At 45.0% G+C, this 15963-nt stretch overlaps 1 protein-coding gene across 1 annotated transcript in view; it reads left to right on the top strand.

The window, feature by feature from the left end:
• Positions 1-15963, top strand: part of LOC142312994 (uncharacterized) — a 111199-nt gene that overhangs the window by 67804 nt on the left and 27432 nt on the right. The gene's annotated exons all lie outside the window — the stretch shown is intronic.

Below are 15963 nucleotides of genomic sequence, written 5' to 3'. Positions count from 1 at the left end.
ATCGGGTTAATTAACCCGATGTGTGCTGCAGCTACATGTCACAGTTCAGAGAGCAGGGAGCCGCGCTTAGCGCTGGCTCCTTGCTCTCCTGCAGCACACATCGGGTTAATTAACCCGATGTGTGCTGCAGCTACATGTCACAGTGCAGAGAGCAGGGAGCCGCGCGCACTGCTTAGCGCTGGCTCCTTGCTCTCCTTGCTACAGTATACATCGGGTTAATTACCCGATGCATACTGCAGCCACATGTCACAGTGCAGGAGCCGGCACTGGCAGCAAGAGCGGAGGCTGGTAACCAGCGTAAACATCGGGTAACCAGGGAAAGGTCTTCCCTTGGTTACCCGATGTTTATGCTGGTTACAGCTTACCGCAGCTGCCAGTGCCGGCTCCTGATCGCTTCATTTCGTCGCTCTCTCGCTGTCACACACAGCGATGTGTGTGTCACAGCGTGAGAGTGACGACCAAAAAATGAAGCTGGACATTCAGCAACGACCGGCGACCTCACAGCAGGGGCCAGGTCGTTGCTGGATGTCACACACAGCGACAGCGACGGGACGTCGCTGCAACGTCACAGAAAATGGTGACGTAGCAGCGACGTCGTTGTCGTCGTCGTTATGTGTGACACCAGCTTAAAAGAGGACTGTGATAACAAACTGGTAAAGCATCACCAAGTTCTGTTCCAAGATATGGACTCTAAAGCACTAAGAACTGTTGGATATGCACTCCGAGCCCAATATCTTCTAATTCTACGCCATATCTTGCAGATCCCCTGATCCTATATGAGGACTATAAGTTAAGCCTGTGATGCTCACACTCTTAGGACTGGAAAAACTGTGAGAGTACTTCAATTACTCGTGATTATTTGTAATGATAGTTGTTTCCAGAAAAGTGACCATGGATGTTTTGAGCAATAGTGAACTGTGGTTTACACATTCTGTGTAGACTTGTGAACAACTTTACCAATTTAACTAACATTTTGAGTCTAAGACATCCTGAAGGAATGAGGTCTGTCTTAAAAAAAAAAAAAAAAAAACTGCTGAAATTGGTGCGCCAAACCTTCGAAGCAAAGGATGTTTGACTGATATGTGTTGTGTTGGGAGAACCACTGACATAATACACTGCACAATTCCTAAGGATTTATATCTAGTGTGTGGTCACCAGGCCTATAAATGACTTTCCCGGGGTGCAGAGGGGATCGACACCTCTGCATGCCTTATGCCGCTACCTTTATATTTCCTCATGGTGTTCTAGATATAAGTGCTTTACCTAAACATTCCCTATATAACCGAGCTGCAGACAAATGTATCCGACAATTTGGTTCTCAGGTATCACTGGGTGGCTGATGGGCATTCTACAGATGGGAATGTTGGTACAATTAGTGTATGTAGCTGCAAGAATTGGTATATTTGTTGTGACAACATTATGTAAAGAGACTCGTAAGATCAAACATCACAGGCCGTCAGTTAACACATCTGCAAAACATCAAAGTGCTCCCTTAGTAAATATATATATGATGAAATTTACAAACAAGATATCTATCAGTGAACGGGGTTGGCCCCTTCATGCTGTCACAGCATGGGGATATAGCTGGTGGATAAATTGTCTGTAAATAATAAAAAGGGAGGAATTGTTATGGTTAATATTTTATATTAAGTTTTGATTATCATTTAAGCAATTTATATATCTATATATCTTTGATAATTTTGTATTTTTATATTAGCTTCATAAGTGTTATTCATAAAAGCAATAACACAGGGTGTACTCTTTGTTATAAAGATGCTTTTGTCTCAAATGTCTTTGTTAATGAAGGTCCAGAAAACTGGCCAGAACTAGATTTTTAGAAATGCAGCCGGATCCATGATTTACGATTTTGTTATTTTCAACTTTCATTCCATTTTTGGTCATGTACTAAGCCGTCCCCTTTTCTTTTGTGGTTGTAATAAACTACTGTCTGGGCATCTGAGATTCAGACAAAGCCTGGTACACGGACATTAACTGTGTGTTCGTGTGTTTGTCTCCGATGCATCGCTATTAATTGGACCAACACTGGCAGATCTGGAGATCACTTTGTATCTCACCCTAAATTAGCTCTCCCAAGAAAGTGGTTTCCACGACAGCGATAACGTCAGCTCCGGTATTTGGAACACATTGTGCGTTCCTTCTTAACTATTGACTGAACATCTATACACAGCTGCACTTCCGCTGTCTGGTATGCGACGTGCGTTCCAGGATGGCCCCTTATTGCATGGTCGGTTGCGTCTAGTTCAGAGTTGATTTTTTGTGGTCCTCAAAAAATCAACTCTGATTTAGCTGATTCAGCAGTGAGCCGGCTACATCGGAGTTGATTTTTGGAGGCCTCATTTTCTCCACTCTGATCTAGACGGCTCACTACTGTAGTGTCTAGATCAGAGTGGGTTTTTTGTGGTCCTCATTTTCTCCACTCTGCTCTAGACGGTTCAGTGCTGAGGTGACTAGATCAGAGTGGATTTCTTGAGGCCTCGCTGTAGTCACATGTTGTTGTTCACCTCATTTTCTCTACTCCGTTCTAGCTGATTCACCAGTGAGGTGACTAGATCAGAGTGGATTTTTTGATGATCTCTCTGATCTCTCCTTTCTACACAGTTCAGTTTCTACAGCAGGGGAACTCCAGGCCTCAGAGCAGAGGTTGGAATCAGATTTATAATTGTAATGATTTCATGTTTTTACTTATTAGATGCTGAAACTGTTATATTTATTATTTTTTTCCAAAGGGCAAATTTTTATTTTCATTATTATTATAACTTACATTTTATTATTGCTTTTTGCAATATAAATAATTACACACAGCGCTAATTGTTCAGTTCTGCTAGAATTTTAATTTTACTGTATTTCCACGAGTCGTGGCCACAGGACTGATATTGAAAGAGTGGGCAGAGCCTCACAAGGAAAAACGGAACCGCGCAGCTGACAGTCTTCATAACTTACAATATTGGATCAGAGTGGATTTTTGAGGATCTATAAGTTATGAGCTATAAGCTATAACTGTAGCCTTCATTCTCGGTGAAAAACGTAACAGAGCGCAGCCGAGAAAGTGCTTATAATTTCACACATTGTATTGGAGTGGATTTTTTGAGAACCTAATTTTAGCCACTCCGTTCTAGCTGATTCAGCAGTGAGCCGTCTACATCAGAGTGGATATTTTGAGGACCTCATTTTAGCCACTCCATTCTAGCTGATTCAGCAGTGAGCCGTCTATATCAGAGTGGATTTTTTGAGGACCTCATTTTAGTCACTCCGTTCTAGCTGATTCAGCAGTGAGCCGTCTACATCAGAGTGGATATTTTGAGGACCTCATTTTAGCCACTCCGTTCTAGCTGATTCAGCAGTGAGCCGTCTATATCAGAGTGGATTTTTTGAGGACCTCATTTTAGCAACTACATTATATACATAAAAAAAAAAAAAAAATGAGCCGGAGTATGAGATGGTATACATGGAGCTTGTGAGCTCATGTTCACACTGGCCATTAGACAAAGAGAAACCAAGGAAAAAATTGTGAAAACATACCCTGCTGTAACTAAATAAAAGCATACTGCATATAAACATAGGGTACTTAGTAAACACTGTTTTTGATCAAAAAAAGCATAAAGCTATCCCACCAACGCCAAGGTGTACACAGTTTGGTACTGAGGTGACTGGAATGGATTTTTTCGAAGAGTGGGAGGAGCCTCAAAGCAAAAAAGGTAACAGAGCACAGTCCTCATAATATATACATTGTATCGGAGTGGATATTTTGAGGACCTCATTTTAGCCACTCCGTTCTAGATGATTCATTAGTGAGTTGGCTAGATTGGAGTGGATTTTTTGAGGACCTCATCATAGGCTCCACTATGGACAGGTCGGTGCTGAGGTGACTAGAATGGATGTTTTTCTGCAGATTGGGCAGAGCCTCACAGGGAGAAGCGTAACAGAGCGCAGCAGAGTCGTCACAATCTACAATATTGGATTGTAGTTGCTTTTTGAGGACCTCATTTTAGCAATTCCATTCTAGATGATTCACTAGTGAGCTGTCTAGATTGGAGTGGATTTTTTGATGATCTCCCTGTAGCCTCCACCAGGGGCATACCACCAATAGAGGCAGGCCACTTCACCGCTATAAGGCCCGTGAATCACTGGGGCCCGATGCCAACGCTGGCATCGACACCCCCCCTCCCGCGGGCCCCCTGCCGAGGACCGCACTTTCATTTATATCGGTATCACAGATGCCAATACAATTGAAAGGAATCATGAGAGGAGCAGAACACTCCCTTTCTCACCATTCTCCCGCTGTGTGTCTGTGACACTCTGATGTGTCAGCACAGAGCAGTGTGGTGACGTCACTACTGCGTGCCACTCTGCTAAAATGTCAGAGTGGCAGAACAGTGGACATACGCTGAGGAGACTGGGGCAGTGGGGGAATGAGGAGAAGTGAGTATATTTGTGTATTTAAAAAAGGCCAGAGGACTATGGGGAAGCATACTACTATATGGGGGTTGCAAAATAGTATATGGGGGCTGCATATAACTAATATATATATTATATATATATATATATATATATATATATATATATAAAGTACATGTTGGCTCACAATATTATATTGGGGCATCCAATTTGGTGGTGCACTATATGGGGGCTGCATACTAGTATATGGCGGAATATAAGGGGTGTATACTGCTATATGGAGGAATATAAAGGGTCTATTATACTACATTTAGAAATATTAGGGGTGCATAATACGATATGGAGGAATATAAGGGGTGCATAATACTATATGAAGGATCCCTTTTACATGGACTATAGGGGTGCATTATAAATGAAGGACTATGGGGCTTCATAATCCATTCTGAAGGACTATGGGGTGCATTATAATACATATAGGACTATGGGGGTTGCATTATATGGAGGACTAATGGGGTTACCTTATACATGGACTATAGGGGTGCATTATATATAGAGGATTATGGGGCTGCAAAATACAATATGAAGGACACCTTATACATGGAATGCGAGGGTGCATTATACATGGAGAACTATGGGGCTGCATAATACAATATGAAGGACTATGGGGCTGCGTTAGAATACATATAGGACTATGGGGGCTGCATTATATGAGGACTAATGGCGTTACCTTATACATGGACCATAGAGCTGCATTAGAATACATGGAGGACTATGGGGTGAATAATACAATATAGACTATGAAGGAAGGACTATGGGGTCTGCATTATAATACATATAGGACTATGGGGGTGCAGTATATTATACAGAGCCCTATAGGGTGCAGTATAATACATGGAGGACTATGGGGTGCAGTAGAATATACGGAGGACTATGGGGTGCAGTATAATACATGGAGGACTATGGGGTGCAGTATAATACATGGAGGACTATGGGGTGCAGTATAATACATGGAGGACTATTGGGTGCAGTATAATATATGGAGTACTATGGGGTGAATTATACATAGATGACTATGGGGTGCAGTATATACAGGACTTTGCGGTTCAGTATAATATACAGGGGACTTTGGAGGCTGCATTATAATACATGGAGTACTATGGTGAGTTCATTATACAGTAATACATGGAGTACTATGGGGGCTGCATTATAATATATGCAGGATTATGGGGGCTGCATTATTATACATGGAGGCCTATGGGGTCTACATTATAATACATGGTGAGTTGGGTGGATTATAATACATGCATAACTATGGGGGCTGCATTATAATATATGAAGGACTATGAGGGCTACCTTATACAGTCATATGAAAAAGTTTGGGCACCCTTATTAATGTTAACCTTTTTTCTTTATAACAATTTGGGTTTTTGCAACAGCTATTTCAGTTTCATATATCTAATAACTGATGGACTCAGTAATATTTCTGGATTGAAATGAGGTTTATTGTACTAACAGAAAATGTGCAATCTGCATTTAAACAAAATTTGACCGGTACAAAAGTACAGTTAGGTCCAGAAATATTTGGACAGTGACACAAGTTTTGTTATTTTAGCTGTTTACAAAAACATGTTCAGAAATACAATTATATATATATATAATATGGGCTGAAAGTGCACACTCCCAGCTGCAATATGAGAGTTTTCACATCCAAATCGGAGAAAGGGTTTAGGAATCATAGCTCTGTAATGCATAGCCTCCTCTTTTTCAAGGGACCAAAAGTAATTGGACAAGGGACTTTAAGGGCTGCAATTAACTCTGAAGGCGTCTCCCTCGTTAACCTGTAATCAATGAAGTAGTTAAAAGGTCTGGGGTTGATTACAGGTGTGTGGTTTTGCATTTGGAAGCTGTTGCTGTGACCAGACAACATGCGGTCTAAGGAACTCTCAATTGAGGTGAAGCAGAACATCCTGAGGCTGAAAAAAAAGAAAAAATCCATCAGAGAGATAGCAGACATGCTTGGAGTAGCAAAATCAACAGTCGGGTACATTCTGAGAAAAAAGGAATTGACTGGTGAGCTTGGGAACTCAAAAAGGCCTGGGCGTCCACGGATGACAACAGTGGTGGATGATCGCCGCATACTTTCTTTGGTGAAGAAGAACCCGTTCACAACATCAACTGAAGTCCAGAACACTCTCAGTGAAGTAGGTGTATCTGTCTCTAAGTCAACAGTAAAGAGAAGACTCCATGAAAGTAAATACAAAGGGTTCACATCTAGATGCAAACCATTCATCAATTCCAAAAATAGACAGGCCAGAGTTAAATTTGCTGAAAAACACCTCATGAAGCCAGCTCAGTTCTGGAAAAGTATTCTATGGACAGATGAGACAAAGATCAACCTGTACCAGAATGATGGGAAGAAAAAAGTTTGGAGAAGAAAGGGAACGGCACATGATCCAAGGCACACCACATCCTCTGTAAAACATGGTGGAGGCAACATGATGGCATGGGCATGCATGGCTTTCAATAGCACTGGGTCACTTGTGTTTATTGATGACATAACAGCAGACAAGAGTAGCCGGATGAATTCTGAAGTGTACCGGGATATACTTTCAGCCCAGATTCAGCCAAATGCCGCAAAGTTGATCGGACGGCGCTTCATAGTACAGATGGACAATGACCCCAAGCATACAGCCAAAGCTACCCAGGAGTTCATGAGTGCAAAAAAGTGGAACATTCTGCAATGGCCAAGTCAATCACCAGATCTTAACCCAATTGAGCATGCATTTCACTTGCTCAAATCCAGACTTAAGACGGAAAGACCCACAAACAAGCAAGACCTGAAGGCTGCGGCTGTAAAGGCCTGGCAAAGCATTAAGAAGGAGGAAACCCAGCGTTTGGTGATGTCCATGGGTTCCAGACTTAAGGCAGTGATTGCCTCCAAAGGATTCGCAACAAAATATTGAAAATAAAAATATTTTGTTTGGGTTTGGTTTATTTGTCCAATTACTTTTGACCTCCTAAAATGTGGAGTGTAAAGAAATGTGTACAATTCCTACAATTTCTATCAGATATTTTTGTTCAAACCTTCAAATTAAACGTTACAATCTGCACTTGAATTCTGTTGTAGAGGTTTCATTTCAAATCCAATGTGGTGGCATGCAGAGCCCAACTCGCGAAAATTGTGTCACTGTCCAAATATTTCTGGACCTAACTGTATGGCCACCCTTATCAATTTCTTGATTTGAACACTCCTAACTACTTTTTACTCACTTACTAAAGCACTAAATTGGTTTTGTAACCTCATTGGGCTTTGAACTTCATAGGTAGGTGTATCCAATCATGAGAAAAGGTATTTAAGGTGGCCACTTGCAAGTTGTTCTCCTATTTGAATCTCCTATGAAGAGTGGCATCATGGGCTCCTCAAAACAACTCTCAAATGATCTGAAAACAAAGATTATTCAACATAGTTGTTCAGGGGAAGGATACAAAAAGTTGTCTCAGAGATTTAAACTGTCAGTTTCCACTGTGAGGAACATAGTAAGGAAATGGAAGAACACAGGTACAGTTCTTGTTAAGCCCAGAAGTGGCAGGCCAAGAAAAATATCAGAAAGGCAGAGAAGAATGGTGAGAACAGTCAAGGACAATCCACAGACCACCTCCAAAGACCTGCAGCTTCATCTTGCTGCAGATGGCGTCAATGTGCATCGGTCAACAATACAGCGCACGTTGCACAAGGAGAAGCTGTATGGGAGAGTGATGCGAAAGAAGACGTTTCTGCAAGCACGCCACAGAGTCGCCTGAGGTATGCAAAAGCACATTTGGACAAGCCAGTTACATTTTGCAAGATGGTCCTTTGGACTGATGAAACAAAGATTGAGTTGTTTGGTCATACAAAAAGGCGTTATGCATGGAGGCAAAAAAACACGGCATTCCAAGAAAAGCACTTGCTACCCACAGTAAAATTTGGTGGAGGTTCCATCATGCTTTGGGGCTGTGTGGCCAATGCCGGCACCGGTAATCTTGTTAAAGTTGAGGGTCGCATTGATTCAACTCAGTATCAGCAGATTCTTGACAATAATGTGCAAGAATCAGTGACTAAGTTTAAGTTACGCAGGGGATGGATATTTCAGCAAGACAATGATCCAAAACACCGCTCCAAATCTACTCAGGCTTCATGCAGAGGAACAATTACAATGTTCTAGAATGGCCATCCAAGTCCCCAGACCTGAATATCATTGAAAATCTGTGGAATGATTTGAAGCCTGCTGTCCATGCTCGGCGACCATCAAACTTAACTGAACTCGAATTGTTTTGTAAACAGGAATGGTCAAATATACCTTCATCCAGGATCTTATTAAAAGCTACAGGAAGCGACTAGAGGCTGTTATTTTTGCAAAAGGAGGATCTACAAAATATTAATGTCACTTTTATGTTGAGGTGCCCATACTTTTGCAACAGTCAAATTTTGTTTAAATGCGGATTACACATTTTCTGTTAGTACAATAAACCTCATTTCAATCTAGAAATATTACTGAGTCCATCAGTTATTAGATATATGAAACTGAAATAGCTGTTGCAAAAACCCAAATTGTTATAAAGAAAAAAGGTTAACATTAATAGGGGTGCCCAAACTTTTTCATATGACTGTACATGGACTACGGGAGTGCATTATAAAACATGACGGACTATGGCGGTGCATTATAATACATGCAGGACTATGGTGGCTGAATTATAGTATGTGGAGGACTATGTGGTGCAGTATAATATATGGAGGACTATGGGAGTTGTATTTTAATAATTGGAGGGCTATGAAAGCTACCTTATACATGGAGGAACTATGGGAAATCCATTATAATACAAGGAGGACTATGGGGTACATTTTAATAAAATGAATGGTTACGTGGGACCCAATATACTATATGGAAGGCCATGTGGGGGCCATTATAGTATTTGGAGAACTATATATACATGAGGGGGCACAAAGACACAAGCTTGGGATGGGAAAGTTTTGTGCTGATGGAAAGAGGCTCTTTCCCGCAGCACCCAGGTTTCCAATACTCTGATATGGGAAAGCTGGGTGCTGAGAGAAAGATGTATAGCAGAGCATAGGGATGCTGGGTCCTGAGGACAGCATGGATATCAGAATATAGTAAAGCTGGGTGATGATAGAAAGAAGGACTTCAGATCATGGCAACCTGGGTGCTGAGAGAAAGAGCCAAGCGTTAATGTCATTATCCCGTACCCCGTGTGTCTGTGTTGGGGGGGGGGGTAGGTCCAAACTTTGCACTGGGGCCCATCAAACTCTAGTTACAGCACTGGCCAGTACAGAGATGATTAGATTGCAGTTGTTGCACTGAGGTTCATGATTTCTGGGCACTGTACTGTCTACAAGGCCAGAGTCACACTGGCGTATGACTCGAGAAAATCTCGCATTGCACTCGGCTTCATGTTAGACGATGATGCAGCTCAGATCTGCAATCTTTTCTTTAGTCCCAATCGGACTGAGGAAAAAATGGCAGCATGTTGCGATTGCAGGGAGTCTGGACTCACATGCACTCATACAAGTCTATGGGTGCGTGTGAAACATCGCACTGCCCTCGGATGACATCTGGATACACGCAGAGAAAAGTAATGGAGAAGATGGAGATTAAGCCCTCTCTCTCCCCTACACATGTGATCTGTCAGTACTTGGCTTTATCCTAAAAGTCCAACATATAATATACAGTCCACACACTCTTGGACTTCCTCACACGTGTCACTGACCCTTGTCAGTACTTGGCTTTATCCTCAAAGTCCAATCCGGGTTACCTTCCTCTGAAGGCGGCTAGTGTCCTTACCAAGGTCCCCTGGCTCCAGCCAGGCTTTGCACATGGACCTAAAAGCCCCTTCCTTCAGAAGGTCTCCTGAGCAGAGCAAAACACCCTGCTTCTGCTCTCCCTGTCTCCAGCACACACACTGGAAGTCTAGAGCCAGTCTCTCTCTCTAGACTGCCCCAGACACACTCCATCCAGGTTCAGAGACAGGATTGCTTTAACCCCTGGAGCCACACCCACAGGTGGTAAGGAGTGTGTAATCAGCATCACACACCCTTCCATGGCTCTGCATGTAATGCAATCCTGTGGAACCACAGGTCCCAGCCAACTTCACATTGCAGAGCACCCACGCTTCTGCAAAACATACCGGCCCTTTGTAATACAGCCGGTTGATGCCTCACAGCCCTTATACAGATTACATGAAGGCTCCCATACACATAGTGCTAAAGTCGCCAGGATCAGACAACAATCTGATGTGTATGGGGGCTTCCCGACTTACCTCGAGAATGGATGTCAAGGGAGGGAAGGAACTGGCGTGTTGGAATTCCACTTGTTGATCCCTTTGTTCTCTTGAAAGATAATCCACCACCAGAGGAGGCGACATCTGCTCTCTGATAGAGAACACAAGAACATTTGGCCGAGCACTCCTGTATGTGATAGTCAAGAGAGAGCTGTCGGCCAAATGATTGTATAGATTGTGTACGGGCCTTAAAGGGATTGTTTAGTGAAAACAAGTTATCACCTATCCATGGGCCGGGTGATAACCTGCTAATCAGTGTCCGATCACTGGAACCCGCACTGATTGGGAAAACAGGGAATTTTTATCCATATGTTTCAGGTATGTGTGACATCCATTTTTAACACGGATGCCCCACGTACTCATGTTATTCTATGGTGTTCCTCACACATGCATGTTTTCACATGGACCGTGTGGCCCCATGTTTCCCTGCACGCAGACATGTCCGTTTTTTTCTCCGGCAGCACGGGTGTCACATTGATGTGATCTGTATGACACGTACCGGAGAAAATACGTGTCTCTGAAATAAAATGATTTTTTTATACTCCCTTGTCTCCAGCCCTGCTGTCTTCGGCTCTGCTGTCACTTGCTTCTGATCCCCGCTCATTATACTCAATGAAAACTGCACGGATTACCTAGAAGCAGCAGCACCAGAGACATCAGTGCCAGCATCGCTGGGAACAGGTGAGTATCCAAGGAACTCTGATGATATCCTGACGACACCCACGCTACTGTGAGTGTAGTGACAGTGACTTCACGGGTTCATCAAAAGTTCATTGGGTACTCCGATGAACCCATGACATTACTGCTGCGACACCCACAGTACCGCGGACGTCACAGGGGTGTCATCAGGATGTCATCCGAATTCATTGTGAACTCTGATTAACCCGTGACATCACTGCCACACCCATACTGCTGAGGTCGTCCCTGTGGTGACCTGAGCTCAACTTATAAGATCCAGGTCACCGAACGGAAGCAAAGTGTGTGTGTGTGTGTGTCACAATCAATGAGGAACAATCGTTTCTCTATTGAAAGTGACAGCAGTATAGGATCGACGTGGTTGCCCCCAATTGGATTTCAGCAGACCAGGATTAGGGCTTTGTTAGAGAAATAAATTGGAAAAGAGGGTGTCTCGTCTTTATTTATTGAATGATTTTTTTTTTTTTTTATGTCTCTCCAGGTTTGCTTTTGGGGAATGTCATGGGACCTCACCATGATTTACGGCGGAATTTTTATTTATAAAAATCAAATAAATTGGTGAATGAGAGCCGAGTCTGAGGTTTTTTGTTCAAATAAACCTTGTTATTCTTATTTCAACTACTGGATTAGTAATAGGGGGTGTATGCTAGACGAAACCCATTACTAATACCAAGGCTTGATACTAGCTGGAGCTGGCATCAACCCTACAATTACCCCATTTGCCATCGCACCAGAGCAACGGGAAGAGCTGAGTCCATCACCAGAATTGGCGCCTCTAATGGATGTTCCACTTTTCAGGCATCTGTGGGCTGCTATTGTAAGGGCTCATGCGCACATAACTGCTGAATATTCTGCAGCGATTTGACAGCACATGTGCGCTTCAAATCGCTGCAGAAACAGTGCATAAAGGATGCAGTTTTTTGTGTTAAAAAAAAGCCGATTTCATGCGCTATGGCTGCTGCCGCCACCATAGACAGAGTAGGAGCTGCATCTAGGACGCACAAATAATTGACATGCTGCTTTTATGAACGCACGGATTTGGGTCAAAATTTTAGCAACCAAATCACGGCGTTTAAAGGGAACCTGTCATCAGAAATTTTGCTTTAAACCTAAATGTTTCCCCTTCTGCAGCTCCTAGGCTGCATTCTAGCAAGGTTCCTGTTGTTTTTTGCTCCCTTTTAGACGAAATATAATACTTTATAAAGTTGTACCTTTTGGGATGCAAATTTTCTAAATCGTCCATGGGGGCGGGCCCTTTCCACCCTAATAATATCATCCCCCAGTTGTCTGCTGTACCATGGCTGTTTTTTAGTAAAATGGAGGGGACCCCACATTTTTTAATATCTAAAAATTTGAAAAATAAGCATGGGATCTACTCTATTTTTCATAACCAGCCAAAGGTACAGCAGACAACTGAGGGTTGCAGCCTGCAGCTGTTGCTGTTCCAGTGCTAGACATGAAAATTTGGGTACCCTGCGTCTTTTTTTTATTAAAAAATAAAAATGGTGTAAAACTGCTGGTCAAGCTATCTCTATCATTATTCTATCTGTTCTATTTAATCTTTATGTATTTATAATTTTTCAGGCTTTACACATTAAAAAACAAACAAAACAAAAACCCATTCATTTCAGTATCTACCTTTTTTTTTTACCGGTACCACACGGACGACCATACCGGCACGTGTGACTTGCACCTGTTTAAAACACGGACGTCTGAAAGGGGCCTTATGGATTCCCATCTACTGTATGTACTATTGTTTTGTGATGCTGCAAATTATGATGTTCTCCTCAGAGGCTAAAAATACTTCTCAAAATCTCTAAGGAGTATTGTTACCCCCTCCGTAAAATATGTAGTGTGACCTCTACCAGAGCCTGTCCTATGGAACAGTGGTGGCAACAGCTTCAGACTCTCAGCGAAAAGCAACTTACGTCCCTTTAAATTAAAAAAAAAAAAAAGTTTCGCCCCAAATGACCTGAATCAGGCGATGTGAGCCTCATGGAGTTATATTGCCACAAAAGGAGGGAAACACGGAGAAACAGGACTAGGGCCTAATAAATGTGGGGCATAAGAGGATCAGGGGCTGCTAAAGACAGAAAATAAACTGTCAGCGAGATCTGAACAATTTACTGTGGGTCTACATGTGAGGACTGGAAGTTACCTACAGCAATGTGTGACTGGAGCCCGATACAGATCCAACCGGCAGTGACTGATCACTAATGTCACACCGAGCTTTATCAATATAGAAATGAACATTCAGCCCATACGTCTAGAACAGTTTTATTAAACAAGTATATCAATAATTCTAACAAAAAGGAGAAATATTGATACAGTTTTATTTTTATAGAGAACATTTATTCCATGCTGTACATGGGAACGGGTAACACAAAATAGATATAAATTACAGTGAATAAACCAATCCTGAGAGACGGGCGGACCCTGCCCTTGGGGGCTCACAGTCTACAGGGTAATGGGGAGGAGACAGTAGGTCGGGGATACAAATATATAACACTGACAGACGGGTACAGAGGGGGGCGTACCCTGCCCTCGGGGGCTCACAGTCTACAGGGTAATGGGGAGGAGACAGAAGGTCGGGGATACAAATATATAACACTGACAGATGGGTACAGAGGGGAGCGGACCCTGCCCTCAGGGGCTCACAGTCTACAGGGTAATGGGGAGGAGACAGAAGGTCGGGGATACAAATATATAACACTGACAGACGGGTACAGAGGGGAGCGGACCCTGCCCTCGGGGGCTCACAGTCTACAGGGTAATGGGGAGGAGACAGAAGGTCGGGGATACAAATATATAACACTGACAGACGGGTACAGAGGGGAGCGGACCCTGCTCTCGGGGGCTCACAGTCTACAGGGTAATGGGGAGGAGACAGTAGGTCGGGGATACAAATATACACTGTAACAATCAACTTTACAAATCAATAAGTAGAATAAAGCCATGTTGGACATCGGCAACAATAAAAGAAAAAAATCTTTTGTGCGATTAAGGTGTAAAAATTGTATTTCACCATTTACCATAAAAATCCTCTCGTTAAATGCATTGGAGGACACAGGAGGATGATGTGGATTACACCACACTGTTCTCTCAGTCTCTGAGGTGGGACGACGGGGGGCAATTACACCCAGTGCCGATAGTCACAAGCTGTATTTGAAAAACAAAGGGAGAAGATTAATAACACACACAGTTCCCTGTGCGAGTCCCTCCAAAACCCGCAACACGGCCCCCTGCCCAGCACGAGCCCCCCCCAAACGTGCAACGTTGCCCCTTGCAAGCCCCCCAAAGTGCAACACCGCCCCCTGCAAGCCCCTCTAAGTGCGGTGTCACCCCCTACCTAGTGCGAGCCCCACTAAAATGTGCAGCCTCCCCCTGCAAGCCCCACCCAACATGCAGCGTCGTCCCCTACCCAGTGTGAGCCCCCCCCTTAGAATGTGCAGCGTCACCCCCTGCCCAGTGCGAGCCCCAACAACGCGCAGCATCACCCCGCTGCCCAGGGCAAGCCCCCACAATGCACAACAACGCCCCGTGCGAGCCCCCCAAACGTGCAGCGTCACCCCCTGTGAGCACCCCCAAACGTGCATTATAGCCCACTGCAAGCACTTCCAAACGTGCAGCATTGTCCCCAGCAAGCCCCCCCCCAATGTGCAGTATAGCCCCCTGCCCAGTTCAAGCCCTCCCCCCAAGCGTTCAGCGTCGCCCCCTGCGAGCCCCCCAAACGTGCAGCGTCACCCCGTGAGCACCCCCAAGCGTGCATTATAGCCCACTGCAAGCACTTCCAAACGTGCAGTGTCGCCCCCAGCGAGCCCCCCCAAATGTGCAGTGTAGCCCCCTGCCCAGTTTAAGCCCCCCACCCAAGTGTTCAGCATTGCCCTCTGCGAGCCCCCCAAACCTGCGTCACCGCCTGCCCAGTGCTAGCCCCCCCAAACGTGCGTCGCCCCGTGAGCCCCCCAAACGTGCAGCGTCGCCTCCTACGAGCCCCCTCAGACGTGCAGCGTCGCCCCCTGCGAGCCCCCCCCAGACGTGCAGTCGCCCCGTGAGCCCCCCAAACGTGCAGCGTCGCCTCCTACGAGCCCCCTCAGACGTGCAGCGTCGCCCCCTGCGAGCCCCCCCCAGACGTGCAGTCGCCCCCTGCGAGCCCCCCCCAGACGTGCAGCGTCGCCCCTTGTGAGCCCCCCCAGACGTGCAGCGTCGCCCCCTGCGAGCCCCTCCCCCCAGACATGCAGCGTCGCCCCCTGCGAGCCTCCCCCAGACGTGCAGCGTCGCCCCTTGTGAGCCCCCCCAGACGTGCAGCGTCGCCCCCCCGCGAGCCCCTCCCCCCAGACGTGCGTCACCCCCTGCGAGCCCCCCCCAGACGTGCAGCGTCACCCCCCGCAAGCATGCAGCGTCGCCCCCTGCGAGCCCCCGCAAGCATGCAGCGTCGCCCCCCCCGCAAGCATGCAGCGTCGCCCCCCGCAAGCATGCAGCGTCGCCCCCCGCGAGCCCACCCAAGCACGCAGCGTCGCC

The sequence above is a fragment of the Anomaloglossus baeobatrachus genome, chromosome 5, assembly GCF_048569485.1.
Source record: "Anomaloglossus baeobatrachus isolate aAnoBae1 chromosome 5, aAnoBae1.hap1, whole genome shotgun sequence".
In the NCBI taxonomy this organism is placed as follows: Eukaryota; Metazoa; Chordata; class Amphibia; order Anura; family Aromobatidae; genus Anomaloglossus; species Anomaloglossus baeobatrachus.
Note: the sequence above shows the minus strand (reverse complement) of the source record. Positions and strands in the feature narration are given on the sequence as shown.